At 43.9% G+C, this 21,849-nt stretch overlaps 1 long non-coding RNA gene across 2 annotated transcripts; it reads right to left on the reverse strand.

Annotated features, from left to right (window-relative positions):
* Nucleotides 1–2,388: 2,388 nt before the first annotated feature.
* LOC147913728 (uncharacterized) lies at nt 2,389–20,789 on the reverse strand. Of its 2 annotated transcripts, none has more exons than XR_015556354.1 (3): nt 18,419–20,789; nt 6,503–6,698; nt 2,389–2,552 (listed from the first exon to the last, which is right to left on the reverse strand). It is a non-coding gene; the product is annotated as an uncharacterized LOC147913728 (long non-coding RNA). The 2 variants fall into 2 exon arrangements; XR_015556355.1 differs by having other exon boundaries at nt 20,532–20,788.
* Between the last annotated feature and the right edge of the window lie 1,060 nt (nt 20,790–21,849).

Consider the following 21,849-nt stretch of genomic DNA (forward strand, 5'->3'; position numbering starts at 1 on the left):
AAATATTTTACCCTATTTTTTTCAAAAAGAGGATTTCAAAGCATCCGGAAAACATGCACGTTGTTTGATTACCCGCTTCTCCCGGGTAATCTCGCACGGCGTCAGCTCCTTTTCTCCTTCTCTTACACTGGGTGTAACCAGGGTCTGTGCAGAGACACAAACAAGTGGTCTGGAGGGACGGGGCCGTGGAGTTTGCATTGCTCGGGGAAAACCCAGCTTTCGCTTTCCAGATTCTCTGCGTGTTCAGACTTACCACGGCGGAGAACTGTGAGTGCATCTTCTACGTGGAATCGGTCTCTTCCTTGACATATTCACGGAATCGCCCCAATCTTCGTGTACTTCAGTGACGGTAAGACCTATAAACATATGTCCTGGGCCGGCCTGTGGCTTAGCGGTTAAGTGCGCTAGGGTTGGGATCCCGAGTGCGCACCGACACACCGCTTCTCCGGCCATGCTGAGGCCGCGTCCCACATACAGCAACTAGAAGGATGTGCAGCTATGACACACAACTATCTACTGGGGCTTTGGGGGAAAAAAAGGAGGAGGATTGGCAACAGATGTTAGCTCAGAGCGGGTCTTCCTCAGCAAAAATAAGAGGAGGATTAGCATGGATGTTAGCTCAGGGCTGATCTTCCTCACACACACACACACACACACACACACACAAAATAAAATAAACAAACATATGTCCTGCGCTGCACTTATGGCACAAGATCTCGTTTTCAAAACAATGGCACCAATTTTCCTGAACTGTAACAGCACTCAATTTCTAGTAGCAATCATATTTTTAAAAGGTTAACAACTCGTAGTCTTGGTTCTGCTCAAATCTGCCCCGGAGTTTCCCTGATTTTCCTTTGACACCAGCCTCTCTGTCAACCTGCCTGCTGACAGCACAGCCAGGCTCTGGCTGCGGCCCCATCCTCCCTCCAGCCGCACCGTCGCTGCCCTGGATGCCCTCCCTGCTGGCCCCTCTGCTCGCCGCTGCTCGGGCCGCCGCACGAGGGGGGAGGTGGCGAGTCGGGGGCGCGGGTGCGGGGTGGGCGTCCGCTGCTCTCCAGCGACGTCCCGCCGCAGCCGTCCCCCGCCCCTCAGCGCCCCCCCGCCGTGACACCCCCATGGCCCCCGTGGTTAGAGCGAGGCTCGCGCTGCGCGCGGCGGCGGCGGGTAGTCGGCCCACTGCGCAGCAGGGCAGCGCACCGGGAATCTCTGAATGTTCAGTAGATCCTTGTATTTTAATTACCACCGGAGACTTTAGGCCAAATATTATCTTAAGTTTTAAAAAAGATGCTGTTAGGATTATTTTTGTTTGTTGAAAATCCATACCAATAAAGTGGTCTACTGAGAATATTCCTGCTTTTTGGTGTGTGATTGGCAAACAGAAACTAGAATGGCGACTGGAATAATGAAAGCTTGAAAATATACGGGCGTCCTTCTCTGTAAAGAAGAGGGCCTTGGGGTGGGGGGGGACAGGCACGCTCATGGGGTACTGCCGGTACCGATCAGAGTAAGTTTTCAGGAAGCGAATCTGGCAAAGGGATCCATGGTCTGTATTTACATGTGCACCGTCTGTTCCGGTCAGAAGAGGCTGGCTGTGCTGCAGGGACAATCAGTCCTCAAGATCTCAGTGGTTTAAAACAACGAAGCCTTCTTCTTGCTTATGGTAACCGTGCATGGTGGGGGCGGGAGCACTGTATCCCGTAGTCCTCGCCAGGGGTCGCGGGCTGACCGGGAGCCTCCACCCGGAGCATTGCTCAGCAACTTGGCAGGGACAACATACATTACTCTCTGCCTCTTAAAGCTTCTGCCTGGAAGTGATGTGTCGCTTTTGCTCACATTTCATTGGCCCAAGCAAATCACATGATCATCCCTAACCTCAAAGGTGTTGGAAAGCAGAAGGTCACCATACCCCGGAAGGAAAACCGGACGTTTGCAAGCAGCTCTGATAGCCACCACATACATCATCCTATTGCGGTGCTGACCCAACTTCTTTGTGAAGGTCTGAGCCAATAAAGAAGTCAAGTTAATGGAAAGAGTTGTGATCATTAGAAAGAGGCCACTTTTGGGCCGGCCCCGTGGCTTAGCGGTTAAAGTGCGCGCGCTCCGCTGCTGGCAGCCGGGGTTCGGATCCCGGGCGCGCACCGTCGCACCGCTTCTCCGGCCATGCTGAGGCCGCGTCCCACATACAGCAACTAGAAGGATGTTGCAGCTATGACATACAACTATCTACTGGGGCTTTGGGGGGGAAAAAAAAAGAAAGACATTCCTGATTTCATGTGAGGAAATGGATATAGCTATCCCTGAAGTAAGATCAATTCCTGGATTTTCAAGTGCAGTGGGTCAATAAATTAAAAAAAAAAAAAAAAAGAAAGAGGCCACTTTTGCCATTATTTCTAGGTTATGTTTCTATCTTACCTTCGCTTAAGAGGTCAGAGGGTCACAACCTGGCAGAAGTTGGCACCAGTGTCCCAGATCAGCACCGGTATGAGTCAGCAGAGGCACAGGGTGCGGACTTGCTAGAGTGTTCCTTACACACCTCACCTACCAGCCACTTCCTGGCCAAGGAAAAAGCAAAAAGCTTCTATAGAAGTTGAGAACTGAAGGAAAGAAACGAGGAAGTATTAATGGTCTCACAATCCTGATCTGTTTTTTCAAAGACTCGCCTGCTCTTATTCATCAGTTTCCACCTTCCCCACCTCATTTCTCTCCCTCTCACACACACACTCCTAAAAACGCCATTGTGAAGCTTCAGAATGTCAGAAATAAAAATAAAATCTTAAAAGGTACCAGTTAGAAGAGGTATGTTGCCGAGAAAGGAACAAGAATCGGATTGACACAGGGTTTCTCTTTTGTAAGTTGTTACTGTCTGCTAATTCTGATTTTTGTGGTTCCTATTATGCTGCATATATCTCCAGTTCACAAAAATGGATCAGCAGCTCAAAAGAGGTTCTTCGGAATGTAAAGAAATGACAAAAATGGCAGCAGAAGAACACTGTAAACATAATGAATAGCCCCCCAGTGTAACTATGAAATACCAAAGTGCACATTCTAGGACAAACGAATTCTTGGGTAATGATTTTACACATGTAAACATAAATGAAAATTGTGAGTATAAGTTCAATAAGAAATATTTGAGGGCCGGCCCTGTGGCTTGGTGGTTAAGTGCGCGCACTGCAATGCTGGTGGCCCGGGTTCGGATCCCGGGTGCGCATCGAGGCACCACTTCTCCGTCCATCCTGAGGCCGAGTCCCACATACAGCAACTAGAAGGATGTGCAGCTATGACATACAACTATCTACTGGGGCTTTGGGGGGAAAAAATTAAATAAATAAAATCTTTAAAAAAAAAAAAAAAGAAATATTTGAAATTTTTATTTATTGGACCAGCAGTAAATTAAATTAAAACTTAAAGTTAAAACTTTGGTAAATAGTAGTCTGAAGCCATAAAAAAAATGTTTTCCATTATCTTCCCCAAAAAGCAACCAATCCATTTTTTCCAAAACAAACACAAAATAATGCTTTCTAATGTAAGATTGATTATTCTTGTTACTAAGGGTGCAGAGGAGACCAAACCTACAAAGGCGTCATTTTAAGTTGTTGCCCTCTTAACAAATGCACATAAAAGTCAGTCTACAATTACCGAGACGCCTGTAAACCAGCTGCAAAAATAATGATAAAGACTATGCTTGGAGAGAGAGCCAAAAGGACTATTGACAAAACTCCCGTGTCAGATATCGGTGTTGAACGTTGCATAACATCAAGAATACACAAAGTAGGAAAGCAATTAGTATATACACATGCTAGCAGATACTTCGCTTTTGAGCAAGCCAAAACTGCTCACACGTGAGGTATGAAGCAAGCCCTTGGCACACGTGGGGCTCAAACATGAAGAAAAAGTGCTGCCTGGCTTGTCACTGTCACTTTGTTTGCTGTGCCCAAGTACGATAAGAGGCTTTTCCCTTATAGATTATTTACTTTGTGAGTCATGTGTTGGAAATGGTGCTTTGGGCTCAGTGCCCGAGTTGAAGCAGCCATGGCTGCCTCAGGAAGGGCTCTGGTCTGTGAATAAAAGACGTTACTCCACCCGCTGCTTTATTCACAGAAAAGAGTTAATGGTCAACAAAATGCATCTGAACCTTGATTCAGGGTTAAAGGAAGTAATCAAAAAAATACGAATATTATCTAATCCTGGCAGAGTTAAATGCACATCCTTTCAGCAGGCTGTGAGAAAAAACAAGTAGTGTACAGGTCAGTGTGCCTTCAGGCAGGGATGACAGAAACCCAGTTCCAAGTGGATTAAACAATAAATGGAACTAATTAGATCATTTCTGATGTCAGGGCTCTGGCCCCATTCCGCTGCAGGTGCTTTGGCTCTGTCTTCCTCCTTGCGTTGGCTTCTTTTGAGACCAGCTTCCCTTGTGGAAAATGGTCACAGCAGCACGGAGACCCACACGATCACCCCACACCATCCAGATCAACAGAGAATAGCTGTGTCCCGGAATTCCCAGAAAAAGTCCTGAGATTTACACTGATTGGATGGACTTAAGTCACATGTCCACTTCTGGACCAATCACGGTGCGGCTGGAGGTGGAACGCACTGATTGCTCCGCCCCTGCCCTGATGGCAAAAAGCCAGCAAGATCGTCGCACTGATAGGAAACTATTCTTAACGTTTAATACCCTTTAATCTTGTAATTTAAAATCATTGATGAAACTCTGCTTTTTTTGCTACAAATTGGTGATCTGTGGTGTGAAAACTTTGAGGAAATGTGCCTTAAGAGGATGCTTCAAGGACCTAGTATCTAATGCATATCCTCTGCAAATCCTTGTTCTTCTAAGTAGCAAATGCTTCAACAATTACTACAAATTCCTACCCCTAATGAAAATCTCCTCATCTCTTCCCCACATAGGGAATGGGGTCGGTAAACGGCAGGGAGAGAGGTGGAAGCATCAGCCAGACTTGCCGCCGTGTCATTGTTCTGACCCCTGTGCTGACAGGCACCAGACCCAGAGGTCAGGGTTGCCTGTGGGCTCTCCTCACCAAGGTAGTGCCTCTCTCTGCCTTGTTCTCTCTGTTTCTGCTTCTCCTTCTTCACTTCCTTCATTTCCATCCCCTCCTCAGTCTGGGTTCTCTGTTTGCACAAGGACTATCATGCTTGTCCCCAAACGGCACCCTCAGCCCCAGGTCGCCCGACCTTCCAGGTCCAGCAGCCAAAGCTAATCTTGGAAAACCGCTGCCTCTCAAGGCTAAATCTCCAGAAGAGAGAATCTGATTGTTGCAGCTTGCACCTAGGGTCCACACCTGGTCCAATTAGCAATGGAAGCCTGCAGGGCCCACCTTTGTGGGAGAGGAGGGAAGATCGCAGCAAAGGGGACAATGGCTCGGTAAGTACTTCAAAGCATGTCTACAAATCCTTTGGAAGATATCCTGACACCCAGCTCTAAGTGTACCTTTCGAAGACAGTTTATAAAGGAAACATGGACTGTGCTGCCCAATTAGTGAAGAGCAGCACTCAAGCGGACCAAGTGGATCAGGATAAGCCACCAGCGGACTAGAAAAAACCTCCATTCCCTGGTGACCTGAGGAGAGAGCCAACCTGACATGGATCCAGAGCTGGCTGCACCTCTGGATCTGATTGAAGTCTGGGTTGCTGCCAAGCTGATTCATCCAGAAGCTGGAGAAAACCACCTGGCTGTAGCTCAGACCAAGCCTCACCCCGCATGACCTGAGCTGTGTTTGTTCCCCTGCCAGATCGGTTGTGTCTTTATTGACTCTCCTAATGACTTCTTCTGTGGTTGGAAGTTACTCATCACTTTTTCTGTCTGAAGCTGGAACATGCATGAGACATTGAGACAGGGAAACACCTTGGGCCCTGCTGAGGTTTGAGCCCCATCTCTCTTCCCCTCCCCAACGCTAGAACTAAACTCCTGGCTCCAAACACTGATTGGCAATAGTTGCCATCACAAAATCAGCTTTCTAACCTTTTAAGGTGATCTCCAGACATTAAACAAGATGCTTGTATGGACTAAAAGCCCATTTTTCCCTTATGGAATTTGCGTCTCTCTCCTTGGATTAGAAGAAAGTGGCCAGTGGTGGTGGGAAAAACATGGACTTTGGGGTCAGCAAGACCTGAGTTTGAGCCCTAGACTCAACACATGGGAGCAGTGGGATCTCACTGAGGCTTGCCTCTCTGAGCCTGATTCTTGACTGGGAAATTTGTGATAAATCCCGCATGAGGATTAAATTAAAGAACCTAATATCAAATGACTGACAAGTTGAACCTCAAATGTTGGCTCCTTTGCCCTCCTTCAGGGAAGAAATAAAAGCAAAACTTATTCTGTGTAGCTAGTCCAGGCTCTTTCTCATACACCCAACATCTTATTAATTCAACCAGCACTTTCTGCACAGCTACTGTATACACTGACAAGGTGACGAGGGAATCCAGCATGAAACCTGAACTCCAAGAATTCACCGACCTCTGTCTCCATCCTCATCTAGAAACTTACCATCAGAGGGAAATGGTGGGGTCATGTGCTTCCCACCTTCCCAGAGGTCTTGGTGACTGTGAAACTTTGTAAATGATGATCACAAGAAAAAGTCTCATTTTCTTCTCTCTGGAAATGTCTCAGCAGCAGGATTCTCCATAGGACTCAGTCTGTTTTTCTCTCTTTCTCACATCCTTGCTTGCTTGATTTCCAGTTCCTGGGAGGGGTTGAACAGAAGTCACCACTGCCCCAGTAGAAAGTGGAATAACAGTGCAATCGGGACCAGCAGCTATGGTTCAGCACCATGAACAGCACCAGATGCGCACCTCCTGGCCCAGACAGGTGAGTCGTATTAGCCAGTGCCCTTAATGCCATTATACAAGAGCCAGTCTGACGGCACAGCCTCCCTGCCTCTCGTAGGTTTGGCTCCTGCTGCTGGAGTAGCTGGATCTACATGAGAGCTCATGCTGTGAACTGTTACAACCCTCTCCTCGGGGCTGGAAGATGGGTCTGAAAACCAAAAATACTGAGGAACACTTTCCACTTGGACCCATGCGAGGAGAAAGAGACCCAACTGTCAGCTTCTGGGGTGAGCAGATGTAAAGGGACTGGGCATTTGTGAATTTTCCTAAGAGCAACTCCTAAGTCAGGTCACAGTGCTTTTCTACTTTAAACCTCCTGCTCAAGTCAGTCAATGACTTTTAGGCACAAGAGTTCATGGAGGAGTGCCCTAGCAAGGGAAGCCCAGCGCCAGCCCAAAGTATGGCTGACCTTTTTCTACTGGCCTGCCTGTAGCATCTGGAAGGGTTGATCTCCTTCTCAAGAGTCCACTTTTAGAGTGATGCCACTCACAGCAAAACTCCTCGATTGACATTCCTTCTTCCTCCTAACCCCTCACTGAAGGCCTTGAACAACACGAAGTCCGGGCCATTCTGTTCACGCTCTCCCTCTGCCCTCTTTTCCTTCTCTCTCAAGCCTCAGGTTTCACCTCCCTGTCTTTGCCTCCAAAATCTGCTTAACCATCCTGGATTCTCAAATTCCGGTCCCTTAGGCTGGCAATGTGAAATCACCTTCGATTCTTCCTGTCCCTCCTTCCCTGTCTAATCTGCTAAGGAAACCTTTATCTTTTCTTTAGAAAAGTCTCTAAATCAATCAGTCATCCAATATTTTCTGAACCAAAATATTCGTAGACTAAAGAATAGGGTTTTAAATTAGAGTGCAGACTTCCAGTTGAAGTTGATGAAGTGACCACATGCATTCAGCCCATTCCCCGCTGGAGACCCCTCCAAATGATGGTAAAGAATAAAAAGGGAATAAACTCACAATTAAAAAGAGAAAGGAAGGGAAGTCAGACAGCAGAAAATAATCTGAGAGACTAAAAGTCAATGGAGAAGAGAAAACTGATGATGCTTAGGTCTGCACAGAGGGAAATCTGACCAAGAAATGAGTTTATCTGCCCCCAAGAACTGCTCACAAGATGGAGCATAGGCCCCAAGCTACCCTTTGAAGTCTTGGATCTTTGTGGATTGTCCTCTGCTTGTAAAAAGAAGATCTGGAAGCCTGGGGGCTGCAGCGGCAGTGGGAGGAGTACAAACCTTGTGACCAGGGACTATGGCAACCTCCCGCTGCTCTGCACTCGGGATCCGTCACAGCCCAGTGTGCTGTGTAACAGCAGAACAGGAACCACCTAAGCTACGCTGTGAAATGTGATCACGATCGGGGGTCAGCAACTGAAAAATGCTGACCCGGGATGGCGATCAAGAGGGAGAGAGGGGAAAAAAAGACAGAGAAATGAAAACAATTTTCTCTCAAAATAAGTCTGCAATCCCAAACTCCCAAAACCTACAAGGAAAGTCACTACAGATTAAGCAATCAAATAGAAATATGACTTTAAAGAAATATATTGGGAATACGCAAAGATCTGAATGCCTGCACCGACTCAAGGCTGGGAGATGCTTACAGAGAGGCTTCCTCTGGGGATTTCTGAGAGGTGGGGATATTGACAGACTCCACCTTGAACCACTGGCAAGTACAGTGTAAGTCTGCTTTGCCTTTCGTGCCTTGCCGGACTCCTGCCCTTGAGAATATTCCAGCAGTCAGACCTGAGTCCCACCAGGTTGACCAAGAAGGCAACTGAGGCACCCCCTGCAGCCAGAGGAAGGAAGATCAACTTGAACAATTAGAACACATGCCTAGTGTGTAGGCTTGAATGTGGGGCCGCTGAGTCACGAGTCAAAAAAGAATTTTCAGACATGAGCCGCTCGTTCGCTCGTGCACCTTTATTTTGTGTTCAGCGTGGAGACAGGACCCATGGGCAGTAGAGAGCTGCATGGGGACGGGACCCATGGGCAGTAAAGAGCTGAATGGAAGTGTCCGTGCGGGGCCATTATATACAAGTGTAGCTATTTTGGCTACTCTAAAGAAATGTCAAAAGAGAAAGCATTAGGTGATCTGGTTAGTCTCAAAGACTAGGGTGTGGGGGAGGATGAATGAGGTATGCCTCAAGGAACGCAGAGGCAGGAGATTCAAGTCATTGATCACCTCCCCAGGTAAATCCCTTCACTCCTAGCCAGAGGTGATTGAGTAATGCGAGACTGGATGGGGTCTCATGAAAATTGTAAAACGAGTCATAAATGAGGTTTCGACCACGTCATTTTTCCCACTGAAACCTCGATCCCCAAAAATCTTTGGGAAATGGGGGAAGGTCCATCTTCTGTATCTACTTCCTGCTGAGTAGGGATGTAGAGCTGTCCCTAAATGGGGATCATGTGACTGGACCTGGGGGCTTCAGATGACCGAAATGTGGCTGCTGCAGAGTGCAGACAAGGTAGTGACTGTTTCAAGAATCATCTGTTGAGAGGGCCAAGTTAAGGAAGTGAGTCCTTGTTGGCAACTGACAGACAAACAATGGAAAAGACAGCATATCACAATTAACAGAATCAAGAGGACTGCTAATCCAACAAGGAGAGCTTTGATAGTCGTCCAGAACCCTGACCTGACCGTGAATTTAGCCAATCATTAAAAGAGAGGGTGGGGTCCGACATGGACTTGATTTGTTTCCCCGTGTCTTGAAGTAAAGTAGTGACATTATTACAGTAATCGGGAGTATATACACAGCACTCAGTTTTAATGATGGCACAAGTGCCGCCCTGAGCAGCAGTTAAAAGGTCTAGAGCCATCCTGTAAAGGTATCTATAATGGCCAGAAGATATCTATATCCACGGCAAGGAAGCATTTGAGTAAAATCAAGTTGCCAATCCTCTCCAGGGTAGGTGCCACGCCTTTGTACCGGCTGAGAAAAGGGAGGTGGCTTTAACCCTCCCTCAGGGTTTATTTGAGCACAAACCGCACAGGCTCGACAAACCTGTTTTATAGTAGAAATTAGTTCCAATCCATCAAAAAACTTGCCCATTAACTGTGTCAGAGAATATTTGCCCAAATGAGTAGCCTGATGAATCCCATTAACTAGCTTCCATTGTACTTCCTTGCGCGCAAAGAGCTGTCCTAGTTGGTTTTTAAACCAAGATGTCAGCTCTGAAGTGTCCTGCAAAAATCCTTTTTCCTGTGCTAAATTTATTTCTTTTTCGGATATCTAGCAACCACGTCACCCGGACTAAGGGAGCGGAAAGAAGGGCGAGAAGCTAGTCTTGTTTCGCAGCTCGTTTGGCCTTGGCATCAGCAAAATTATTTCCCTGGCTTTCAGCTGAAGGTTCTTTTGATGGCTTCTGTGATGAATAACAGCCACCTCTTCTGGGAGATGTATAGACTCTGACAGTGGTAGTATTTTGTGGCTATGTTTGATAGAAGAGTTTTGGGAAGTCAGAAGACCCCATTCTCTCCACATAGCTCCATAAGCATGGAGAACAAGAAAGGCATATGTGGAGTCAGTGCAAATGTTAATAACCAGATCTTTGGCCAGTTGTAATGCTCTGGTTAGGGCTGTTAATTCTGCCTTTTGGACGGAAGTGCTGGGTGCTAGGGCCTTTGACTCAATGACTTGAGCCAGGCTGACAATGGCATAGCCCACTTTCCGGACACCTTGGTCCATAAAACTAGTGCCATCTACAAACCGGGTATCGTCCGCATTTGGTATCAGGGAATCAGTTAAATCGGGCCTGCATAGAACATTTGTTCTATGATTTCAGCGCAATTATGGGATGGTAAATTATCATTGATGGGCTAATCTGGCCCTGACAAGAGAGTTGCAGGATTGGGAGCTTGGCACATTTGTAAGATCACTTCTGGGGTATCCAGGAGGATAGCTGGATATTTAGTGAGGTGTCCCTCTGTCATCCAGTGGTGTCCCTTTGTCTATAAAACTATTTGAACTTGGTGAGGAGTCATCACAGTTAGGGACTGACCGAGAGCCAATTTAGTGGCTTCTTCCACCAGTAAAGCAGTGGCTGCCACAATTCTCAGACAGGCTGGCCATCCCAAGGCCACAGAGTCCAGGGTTTTGGAAAAATAACCAACCACTTGGGTCTCTGAGCACAGTTTTTGGGTGAGTGTTCCAAGAGCCTGTCCTTGCTTCTCAATAACATAGAAAGTGAAAGGCATATTGATGTTTGGTAAGGCCAGAGCTGGTGCCTCAGACAGATGCTGTTGTAACAGTCAAAAGGCTGAATCTTCCCTTTCTGTCCATTCTAGGGTTTCAGTGTCTGGGCCGTGCGTTGCCTCATATAAAGGCTTTGCTAGGGTTCCAAACTGGGGAATCCATAACCAGCAAAAACCTGCCGTGCCTAAAAAGGTTCTTAATATTTCTTTCTCCTAGGGGGTTCCAGATCTAAATTGACCTTTTTTCTGGCCAGAGATAGAGCCCTATGGCCGAGAGTGAGCTCATACCCCAGATATTGAACTCGTTGTACAGAGATTTGGGCCTTAGTGGGAGTGACGCTATAGCCGCGTTGGGCCAGGAAATTGAGTGTTAAAATTGTGTTAGCATCAGAAGTCTCTCTGGTAGGACTGTGTGGGAGATCAAGATTTGGCCACCCTGAAATCTATCTCTTTACCTTGGTTGTTTTCTCTAGGGACATTTGACCTCCCCCACTAACTGCCTAAAAAATTTGACATGGTAGCTCCTTCCTGGAACAGATCTATCATGATGGCTGTAAAGATAACGTAGGGTAAATGTTACAATAGGAAAGACACCAACAAGCCCCTCTTATCAGAAGTTCTGTCTCTCTGGCCACATTCTCTAGATGACCCTGCGAGGAGTTGCCAGACAATCATTTACATTTATAAGGAAAATCTCCATTTGTAAAGATATCTCCCTCTCTGTTTGGAGAAGAGAGGGGGATGAGCTCATTTCTAGTGACTTATCAATGTAGAAGGTGAGGCCTTGGGCTGCATAATAACCTTACTCTTGTTTACTGTGCTTTAGTGGTAATCTCCTATAACTGACTCCCCCCACCCCCAAAATCCTCCTTTGTCATTGGCTGAAAATGATATTTAAGACAAAAATTTCTGCTATTGTGTTGAGAAACGCAGTGTCCCTGCTTTCTCCCATGTATACATGTTATTAAACTTGGTATTATTTTCTCCTGCTAACCTGTCTTGTTGATTATTTGGCCAGCCAGAAGAACCTTAAGGGAAAGGGCAGAGAGAGATTCTCTCTCTTCCCCCGACAGTTTTGGCGAGCCAGGCAGGAGAAGCACTGGCTGGCAAGTTGCCTTCTCTGGCTGGAAGACCTGCCTTCTCCCTGGACTACTGCAGATGATGAGATACGGGAACGCCTGACGAAAGCCGGCAAAAAGGTAAGACTTCTTACCACGTCAGCCTCCCGGAATCTCTATCTGCGGAGTCCGGCGGAAGGAAATGGTGAGAATTTTTTTCTCTTTCTAAATTTAGATTGGCAGGAGAAAATATTTGGGAAACTAGTTTCTTGGGCTTTTAGTGACTCTTGGTTTAAATTTGGTAGAGTACTCTTGGTTATGATCTTGATCCCTTTTCCTCCCAGAGGTAGTGTCTGTTTTTCTCTTTTGTCTGTGTCTTTTGTCATAAGAAAAAAATACCGTAGGGTAGGACGCAGGCATAGGCCCTATAAGCCTGCTGTCCGGGCCGGCCCCACAGACTGGTGAGTTTGCGGGTCTCACCAGACCGGCGTCTACAAACTTTGCTGTGGGTTATCATGCACATGAAGTAAAGGCCATTGCTGAGGGCATCTTGGAAGCCAAAAAGGCCACAAATTTGGTGGGCGCGGGTAGAGCAGTTAAGAGCCATTAGGGCGCTCGCCACTTTCAGAAGACTCCCATGTCAAGATAAGTTGGGTCACGAAACGGGGTAGATGACACAGGTCCCCCGCCAACTGCAAGAAAATGTCCGTGCAACGACGAGGTACTCTGTAAAGCACACAGTCCCCAACCCCGCGGCACCTCCCCCGCTAGGTGTTATTCTGGCTCCAAGAGATCTAAGGCGTGGCTAAAGCTGTCATTGTGCACATAAGAAAAAAAAAAACCGGATGAGGTTTTTCCTTCTGTCTTCTTCTGTGTCCTGAGAACTTGGCTTTGTGACCAGTGAAAATATTCTCCTTGGTCTCCACCATACGGAAGATACATTTACCGGAGTACACCTTAGTGGCCAGTCGAGTAGACTGGGGTTCCGAACTGTCTCTTTGTCCGGCTGTGCCAAGCTCTCAGGGGATTTTGTCATAAAAGGCCCAGTCCGTAAGGGCTTTTGTCGTCTTTACCTTCATTGCTTGTTAGTGCTAGAAAAATCCCATTCCAGTATCGCCTGCCCGGTGTCACAGATTAGCGGGTCTGTGACTAGAGGCGTCCCACACTATTGTGGGAGACCGGAGACACCGTTTTCACTACACCATCCTTACCGCCTGTGCAACGAAGGTCTTTACTGTCTCTGAATATCTTTTGAGAATAAATTCTGTGGATCATGGGGGCTACATCATCTACGACCTCACCAGGGACGCCTCTTGCGTCCATGGTAGATTTATTCTAAGCGTGGAAAGTTACCTCCGGGTCTTTGCTTAAAAAGGCTTATTGGTTCGAGTCACTATTAGAATAAATATACAAATAAAGATCCTACTCGTCAATGGCCAGACGACGGATCATTTGAATTGAAAAAACTTCTAAATTGGGAGAAAAAAAAATGTTTTGAGAGCTCTCACATAATTATTTATTTGGTACCTAAGAAAAGGCCAAAAAAAAGGAGAAAAAAATTTGACTAGTCTTAAGACATTGACTCAGGTTACAATTGAATTGAGAACACGTAAAAGTGTAAGTATTGATAAGATTATAAAGGTTGGAATGTTTGAGCTAATTTTATGTAAAGAGGCTACATCAACTTTGCCTGAATATGTTTTAAAATGTCTGACTGGGAATGCTTTTCTTGTCCAAAATTAAAAGACCAAGACCTATTGATAAAAATCTTAATGATAACTATGTTTAAAGATATAAGAGGTGATGAAATTTACATAAAATTTTGTAAAAAAAAACTGATGTTATTTCTATTACAGAACTGGTTAACAAAAATAGTAATTTAAATGATGGCTAATTTTATCTGAAGTCTTATGAAGTCTTATAGGCAATCTAAATAATTATTGGGAACAAGTAAATAGTTGTGAAAAAGATAAATGTTGGATGAACTTTAAACAATAATTATGTGTTATGGTGGTTACAGCTTCCAAACTCTTTTTGGTGACTTTTAGAGTTTTGCTAAAATTTATGATAAAAAATTCTCTGAGTATCATCATTTGCAAATAAGATAAAATATTAGACATTGATTGCTGAATGTACGTTTGTCTACTTTTGGCTTTTCATTACAGGAAAACTAAAAGGTGTTTTGGGTCTATTGGTAAACATGTGTTTTAGTAAAAGATTATACTATAAAGTAACATGTTTCTAGAAGTTATAAAGTGTTTATAGATTTTCCAAGCCACAAGATACTAATATAAAAAAAAGTTTATAATTGTTTAGTTTTTACTTACAAATTAAGGTTTCTAAAAGTTAAAATTTCTAATTAATATATGTGATTGAAGCTACTAAAAATTAAGAAAAATATGTCTGTGTACAAGGAAAGTAAGATGTATAAAGAAGGAACAAAAAATGAAAATATTTTGTTTGATTGATTAAGAAAGATAAATTTGTCCTCAAGCACTAGAAGGGAAAAAAAAGACATGGGACAAATTCTGAATGTAAAAAAAAAAAGTTATAAAAGGTTTGTAGAAGAGAAATTCTGAAAAAAGAGTTTTTGCATGGTCAAGTTGGCTAAGATTGAAATGAATTTAATTAAGTAAATGAGTTTTAATAGCAGAAGTAAGCTGGTGCAAAATTAAAATTTCTCGTAAAAAGATAATTTGCTTAAACTTGATAAAGAGGTTATAAAAGATTTTTCTTTATCTTTGAAAATTTTCAAAGGGCCCTGAAACTTCTCAAAAAAATTTGCTCTCTTCCTATAAAGAAAAAGATACTAAACTTATTAGGCTGATTCAGTATGTTAAATTACATAAAAAACTGTCAGACAAGTGATGATAAGCCTGCTTAGGTGATATTATGTAGACAAATGTTATTGACATAGGTGTTTTAAAATTGTATAACATTACTAAAATTCTGATCTGTCCTGATTATCAGTCATAATTCTGGTTATTATTATTTTAAAATGTTGTACGTCACAAAATTAACCAAATTTCTCTGTCAGTTGCCATTTTGAGGTCTTGTTGTTTACAGACATTTCTTTGCTCTAATGCTTTTACAAAATATGTTTCAACTTCAAAAAAATTCATAAAAAAGACTCTGATATTTACACTGAAATACAGGTTTCTGACAAACTTTCTGATCATAAAACTGAACTTGGTAAAAAATTACAGAAATCTGATGGAGAAACTGACTTCATAAAGCTACTAACAAAAGACTGGGATCGAAAATGGATTACACAAGACTGAATAAACTGATAAAGATAATTATAATTTTTATGATTTTTCATTTAAAGTATTGCTGAATTTTTAATGTTTTGTTTTTTCAGATTTAAGAAAAACTTTTTCTCTTTTCTCCTGAGCTAGCTATGATTTATAGCAATTTGGTAAATGATATTTTTGTAAGTAAAATTAAAATATTTATCTTTTTCTCTCTACCTGATCCCTCGAATTTAAAAACTCTTAGTAAGTAAATATTGTTATTTTCATGACAATATAGTTATTTGCATAAGTTCAATAAAAATCTGTTCTCCTTATAACAGGACACAATTGAAAACACTGGTTATATTACCAAGGCTGTGACTAGAACATCATATTTGCGATATAACCATACAGCTTTTGAGGAACGAAGATTAGACTTTATGGAATAAAGCCACGTGGAACTATTGGCCTGGTACCTTATGTTCCAAACAGCACTTACCAGGATAAATAAAAAATGTCACTTATCGGGCAGGTACAAAGAACCTCGAAATATTTTGGGAGAACCTCGAAAAAAAAGAATTCACCCAAATCTATAGATATTACAGGCAAAGTCTGATGACAAAATCCTTGGCTTGGCTTTCCTGGCCTCAAGAGGCCTTTGAAGTTCAATCTGAGATTCCTTATAAAAAGTTTCAACAAAGCAGATTTAAAAGAGTTTATATGATTAATTGCTATTCTTGCTGTACTTATGTAAATAATTGGGCCAACTCTATTAAAACTAGACTTATTTTGCAAACTAGTTAGTTTTAATTTGGCTATCTTAATAAAAATGAGGGTGATTTTAAAGAAAAAAATTATATTTCAATAAAAACTATAGTATACATTTGTAGATATTAGATCCTAGTTTTGTTGTCTTTTGAGGTTTTTGTTTTATATCTGTTGACTAGACTAGATCCTGATTTCTTCTAGTCTCCTGAAATATCTGGCTACAGATGTCCAAACTAACGTTTTTGATTTTTTCCATCATTTTCATTTAAAATCTCTAAAAACTAAACCTGCCGTTTTTCCTAAAGCCTTACAAACTGAAGCTGATAGACTTGATACAAACTTAAGAGATTACTTGATGAGACACCATCAGAGACATTTTAAACTACAAAAGATACTTTGATGTTGACATCTAAAAATCATCTTACCTGGCTGTCCTCTGACATCAGAAACTGGTTTACAATTTGCTCCAACCATTAACCTTGTTTCTCTTTTGTTTACATAAAAATGCTTCTATTAAATACTTGATTGCTTACTTCCATAATATAGGTGTAACCTTGAGAGCCCATCTACATCACCACCTTCCAAAAAAAACTTACTTGAACTGATCTATTATCAGGACTAAGAAATGTGTTCAGTGAGATAAAACAATCTACCAACTCAGCTTCTAGACTATAAAACTTCTCTAAGTTTCAAAAAGACTGTGAAACTTTTAGTTTCAAAGGCGGGACTGTGGGAGATCAAGATTTGGCCACCCTGAAATCTATCTCTTTACCTTGGTTGTTTTCTCTAGGGACATTTGACCTCCCCCACTAACTGCCTAAAAAATTTGACATGGTAGCTCCTTCCTAGAACAGATCTATCATGATGGCTGTAAAGATAACGTAGGGTAAATGTTACAATAAAAAAAGACACCAACAAGCCCCTCTTATCAAAAGTTCTGTCTCTCTGGCCACATTCTCTAGATGACCCTTCGAAGAGTTGCCAGACAATCATTTACATTTGTAAAAAAAATCTCCATTTGTAAAGATATCTCCCTCTCTGTTTAGAGAAGAGAGGGAGATGAGCTCATTTCTAGTGACTTATCAATGTAGAAGGTGAGGCCTTGGGCTGCATAATAACCTTACTCTTGTTTACTGTGCTTTAGTGGTAATCTCCTATAACTGACTCCCCCCACCCCCAAAATCCTCCTTTGTCATTGGCTAAAAATGATATTTAAGACGAAAATTTCTGCTATTGTGTTAAAAAACGCAGTGTCCCTGCTTTCTCCCATATATACATGTTATTAAACTTGGTATTATTTTCTCCTGCTAACCTGTCTTGTTGATTATTTGGCCAGCCAGAAGAACCTTAAAAAAAAGGGCAGAGAGAGATTCTCTCTCTTCCCCCGGCAAATTAAAATGTCATCTACATATTGTATTATCGCACTGTGTTTAAGATCTAAGTCTCGTAAATCTCGTCCCAATGCTGAGCCAAATAAGTGAGGGCTATCTCGAAACCCCTGAGGCAGAACAGTCCAGGTCAGTTGGACAGGCAGGGCTTCATCGGGGAAATGCCATTCGAAAGCAAAAAGCAGTTGCGAGTCCTCTGCCATGGGAATGCAGAAGAAAGCATGTTTTAAATCCAAAACAGTAAAGCATTGTGCACCATCAGGTGTCTGAGAAAGAACAGTCCAGGGATTAGGTACTATGTGGTGAGTGGGAAAAACAGCCTCATTAACTATTCACAAGTCTTGAACCAAATGATATTCGCCGTTGGGCGTGTTAACAGGCAAGATAGGAGCGTTATAGGGCGATTGACATCGCGGAGAATCCCATGTTCCAGAAATTTAGAAATCAGGGGCTGAAGTCTTTGTATAGCTTCAGGCCTCAGGGGGTACTGTTTACATGAGGAACACAAGTTGGGTCTTTCAGAGTGATAGAAACAGGAGTGGCAGTGATGGCTCCTCTGGGAAGGGCACAATCTCATACCTTGGGATCCACCTCCTCTAGTCTATGGGTGGGAATATTCGCAGGCATCTGTTGACCTATGGATCCAATAAGGAGTGCCACGAACGAGTTATTTTCTCCCTGCGTCAATATGAATTGACTTCCCAGCTTGGTCGTTAAATCTCAACCCAACAATGGGGTGGGGCAGGTAGGCAAAACAAGAAAGGAATGTGACAACACCTGGTCTTGCTATTTACAAGTCAGGGCATAAGCCTGAATGCCACATGTTGAGTCTCCGCCTATCGCCACAGTCTATGGGGTGACTTAGTGTCGGACCAGCATGGCAAATAAGGACGGAGTGAGTGGCTCCCGTAACAATAAGGAAATTGCTGTGCTCACCTTCCTCATCCAGAGTAACCCGGGCTCAGACTGTTGGATGTCAGTAGGAGCCGGACGAGCCTCTGGGCCCTTCGGGATGAATCCTCTGGATCCCTTCCTCGGGCGGGGAAGTAGGTTCTTGGCCCCTCTCACTCAGAGATGAGGACAATCCCTCTTCCAAGGCCCCTCCTTTTTGCAAAGAGGACGTGGCCCTGGAGGCAGGTCCTTCTTGGGGCATTGCTTACTCCAGTGTCCCAGCTGTTGACATCTAGAACAGGGGGACTTCCATAGACCCCCATCATTAAATTTGGCTTTGGACGCCGAATTAGTCTGTCTCTGTGGCCAATCCACAATTGTGGCCTATATCTTACCCTGGGCCTTAGCCCTGAGGTCCTCATCTTGTTTGATAGCCAGGTCTCTGTTATGGAAAACCCGGGCGGCCACCTCCGTTAGCCGCTGGGTGGGGGTTTGTGGCCCTAGGGCCGACTTGGTTAATTGACGCTGAAGGTCAGGAGCTGACTGATTGATAAAACGCGTGTTTAAAATAGTGATGCCCTTTGGAGAGGCAGGGTCTAAATTGATGTATTTACGAAAAGCCTCTGCTAGTCTTCCCTGAAACAGGGCAGGGTTCTCATCCACTACTTGTGTAACTTCCTGAAGTTTTTCAAAATTCACAGGTTTAATAAATCCTTTTTTCAATCCCTCTATCAGGCATGTTATCAGATGATTTCTTTTTCCCCGTTCCTGCTCATTCTGATAATCTCAACCAGGGTCTGTGTCCGGCACTGCTGTGCCCCCTACAGGACATTGATGTCGATCCCTAGCGCGGAGCTCATCAGTGAACTCCCGAGCCCCAGCCCAAATGCGTCGTTTCTCGTCTGTAGTACAGCATTGAGTAAGGACAATATATATATCTTGCAAGGTTACTCAAACATCATGGCGAGCTGCCGAAAGCCATCAGTGAACTTAGAGGGATTTTCAGAATATTGTCCTAACTGAGACTTTATTTGAGCCACGTCTGACATAGAGAAAGGGACATGGACTCGAATAGTGCACATTTCTCCATTAGTTACTTCCCGAAGGGGGAACTGACCAGAATTACAGGATGCCCCACTGCGGGTGCATCCTGCTGGACTTAAGGGGTCTTGTTGTTTTGAGCCCTCAGAGTAAGGAGGAGGGGTGGATGTTCTTTCTACATCAGGAGGGGCCTCCAGGGTTGTAGGGGAGGCCTTGGAATCAGTCTGACCAGGTAGTCATCTAAGATGTCTGCAGTCTTGTCGGTCTTTGGGGAGTAACCAAACACATTCGACACACAGCCCGAAGGTCAAGGGCCTGGCTTAAAGCCATAAACGCCTGGACATGTGGAATCTCAGACCATTTCCCCAAACGTCAGCAAAAGAGGTCCAGTTGAAAAATGCTGTTAGAATTTACAGTTCCATTTTCAGGCCACTTTTCATTGTCATTTAAGATATATTGGAGCTAGGCAGTGTTGCAATAAAAGATTAGTCTCAAATTTGGTCCAGTTGTCTAAGAGACAACCCAAAGGGGAGTCCTTCGTATAGAGCCAGAGGCTCCTGTGTCCTAAGGAAACAGAAAAGAAACAATGCAAAGAGAGGCACATTACCAAAAAATCCCCCTGCACCTATGGGAAGCAACCTGCCGCAAGGTTATATAGGGTTCCTTTAGCAAGGGGCAACGGGACGTCCCCAACGTTTGTCCTCCAGTAAATCTTCCCCATCGTACCTGGCAGATGGGTGCCTGGTGAATGGCCTCAAGAGAGAGAAACATAGAGGTCAGAGTAGAAACTCTCAGAAAGTTCATAGGGACGTTCTACCCATGCTTTATAACCGTCTCCCTATGAGGAATTCCCCGAGCTCTTAGCAAGCTTGGTACTTTTCCTCGAGCTGGATTCCCATTGTGGGAATTGTCTCGAGGCCCAGGATAAGGTCATAGGCAGGAGGAAGGGATCCAACTCCGAGTTCTGAAAGCAAAACCTGTCACAGGAGTCTTAAGAATGGCAACTGTCCTAATGAACTTTAAGTGGTCGACCTGTGCCCATTAATTTGTTGAGAATAAGGACAGGTTTTTTTCAGGCAAAGAGCAGAGAAAAGGACAAGGAAAAAGGCACACTTACCGAAGCGGTTGACACAGTTGATCCCCATATGGGCCACCAAAAATGACATGGGGCCACTGAGTCTCGAGTGGAAAAAGAATTTTCAGACACAAGCTGCTCGTTCCTTCATGCACCTTTATTTTGTGTTCAGCCTGGAGGCAGGACCCATGGGCAGTAGAGAGCTGCATGGAAGTGTCTGTGCGGGGCCATGACATACGAGTTTAGCTATTTTGACTACTCTAAAGAAACGTCAAAAGAGAAAGTATTAGGCGATCTGGTTAGTCTCAAAGATTAGGGCATGGGGGAGGATGAGTGAGGTGTGCCTCAAGGAACCCGTAGGCAGGAGTTTCAAGTCATTGATCACCTCCCGAGGTAAATTCCTTCGCTCCTAGCCAGAGGCGATTGAGTAATGCAAGATTGGGTGGGGGTCTCATGAAAATTGTAAAACAAGTCATAAACAAGGTTTCAACCACATCAGGCTGAATAGTGGACCACCTCCCAAAGATGTCCACCTCCTAATCTCAGAACCTGTGAATACGTTACCTTATATAGTGAAAGGGACTTTGCAGATGTGATTAAGCTAAGGATTTTAAAACGAGGAGATCATCCTGGGTTATCCAGGTGGGCCCAGTGTAATCATAAGGGTCCTTATAAGAGGGAGGCAAGGGGGTCAGAGTCAGAAAAAGGAGATGTGACAACAGCACCAGAGGTCAGAGTGATGAAGATGGAGGCAGGGGCCATGAGCCAAGGAACGCAGGTGGCCTTGAGAAGCTGGAAAAGGCAAAGAAGTGGATTCTCCCCTTAGAGCCCCCAGAAGGAAGCAGCCCTGCTGACACCTTGATTTTAGCCCAGTGAGACTGATTTTGGACTTCTGACCTCCAGAACTGTAAGATAATAAATTCATGTTGTTTTAATCCACTAAATTTGTGGTAATTTGTTACAGTACCAGAAGGGAACTAATATACCTAGTGAAATAGAACTGCTTAATTTAAAAAATGAGATCCAAAATCCAAATGCAGTGGGTGCACGCATGTGCATGCATACACACACACACACACACACACACACACAAACACATGACTTCTCGGAGCATAAAACATGATTTTCAACTGAAAAATTCAGCAGGTAAATTAAAGATTATTGAGACCCAATTAGTGACCATGAAGAAGACATGCAGGAAATATCTCAAAAACATGAAGTAAAAAGATCACCAAAAAAATATGTAATTTATGAGGGAAAAGAGACTTGGTGAACAAAACCAGGAGATCTAATGGACAAACAATATCTGTTCCAGATGGAGACAAAACGCAAACAGATGGGGAAGAAGTCATAATTAAAT

This window comes from Ceratotherium simum, chromosome 25 (assembly GCF_057802395.1).
Source record: "Ceratotherium simum simum isolate JZ-2026a chromosome 25, ASM5780239v1, whole genome shotgun sequence".
In the NCBI taxonomy this organism is placed as follows: domain Eukaryota; kingdom Metazoa; phylum Chordata; class Mammalia; order Perissodactyla; family Rhinocerotidae; genus Ceratotherium; species Ceratotherium simum.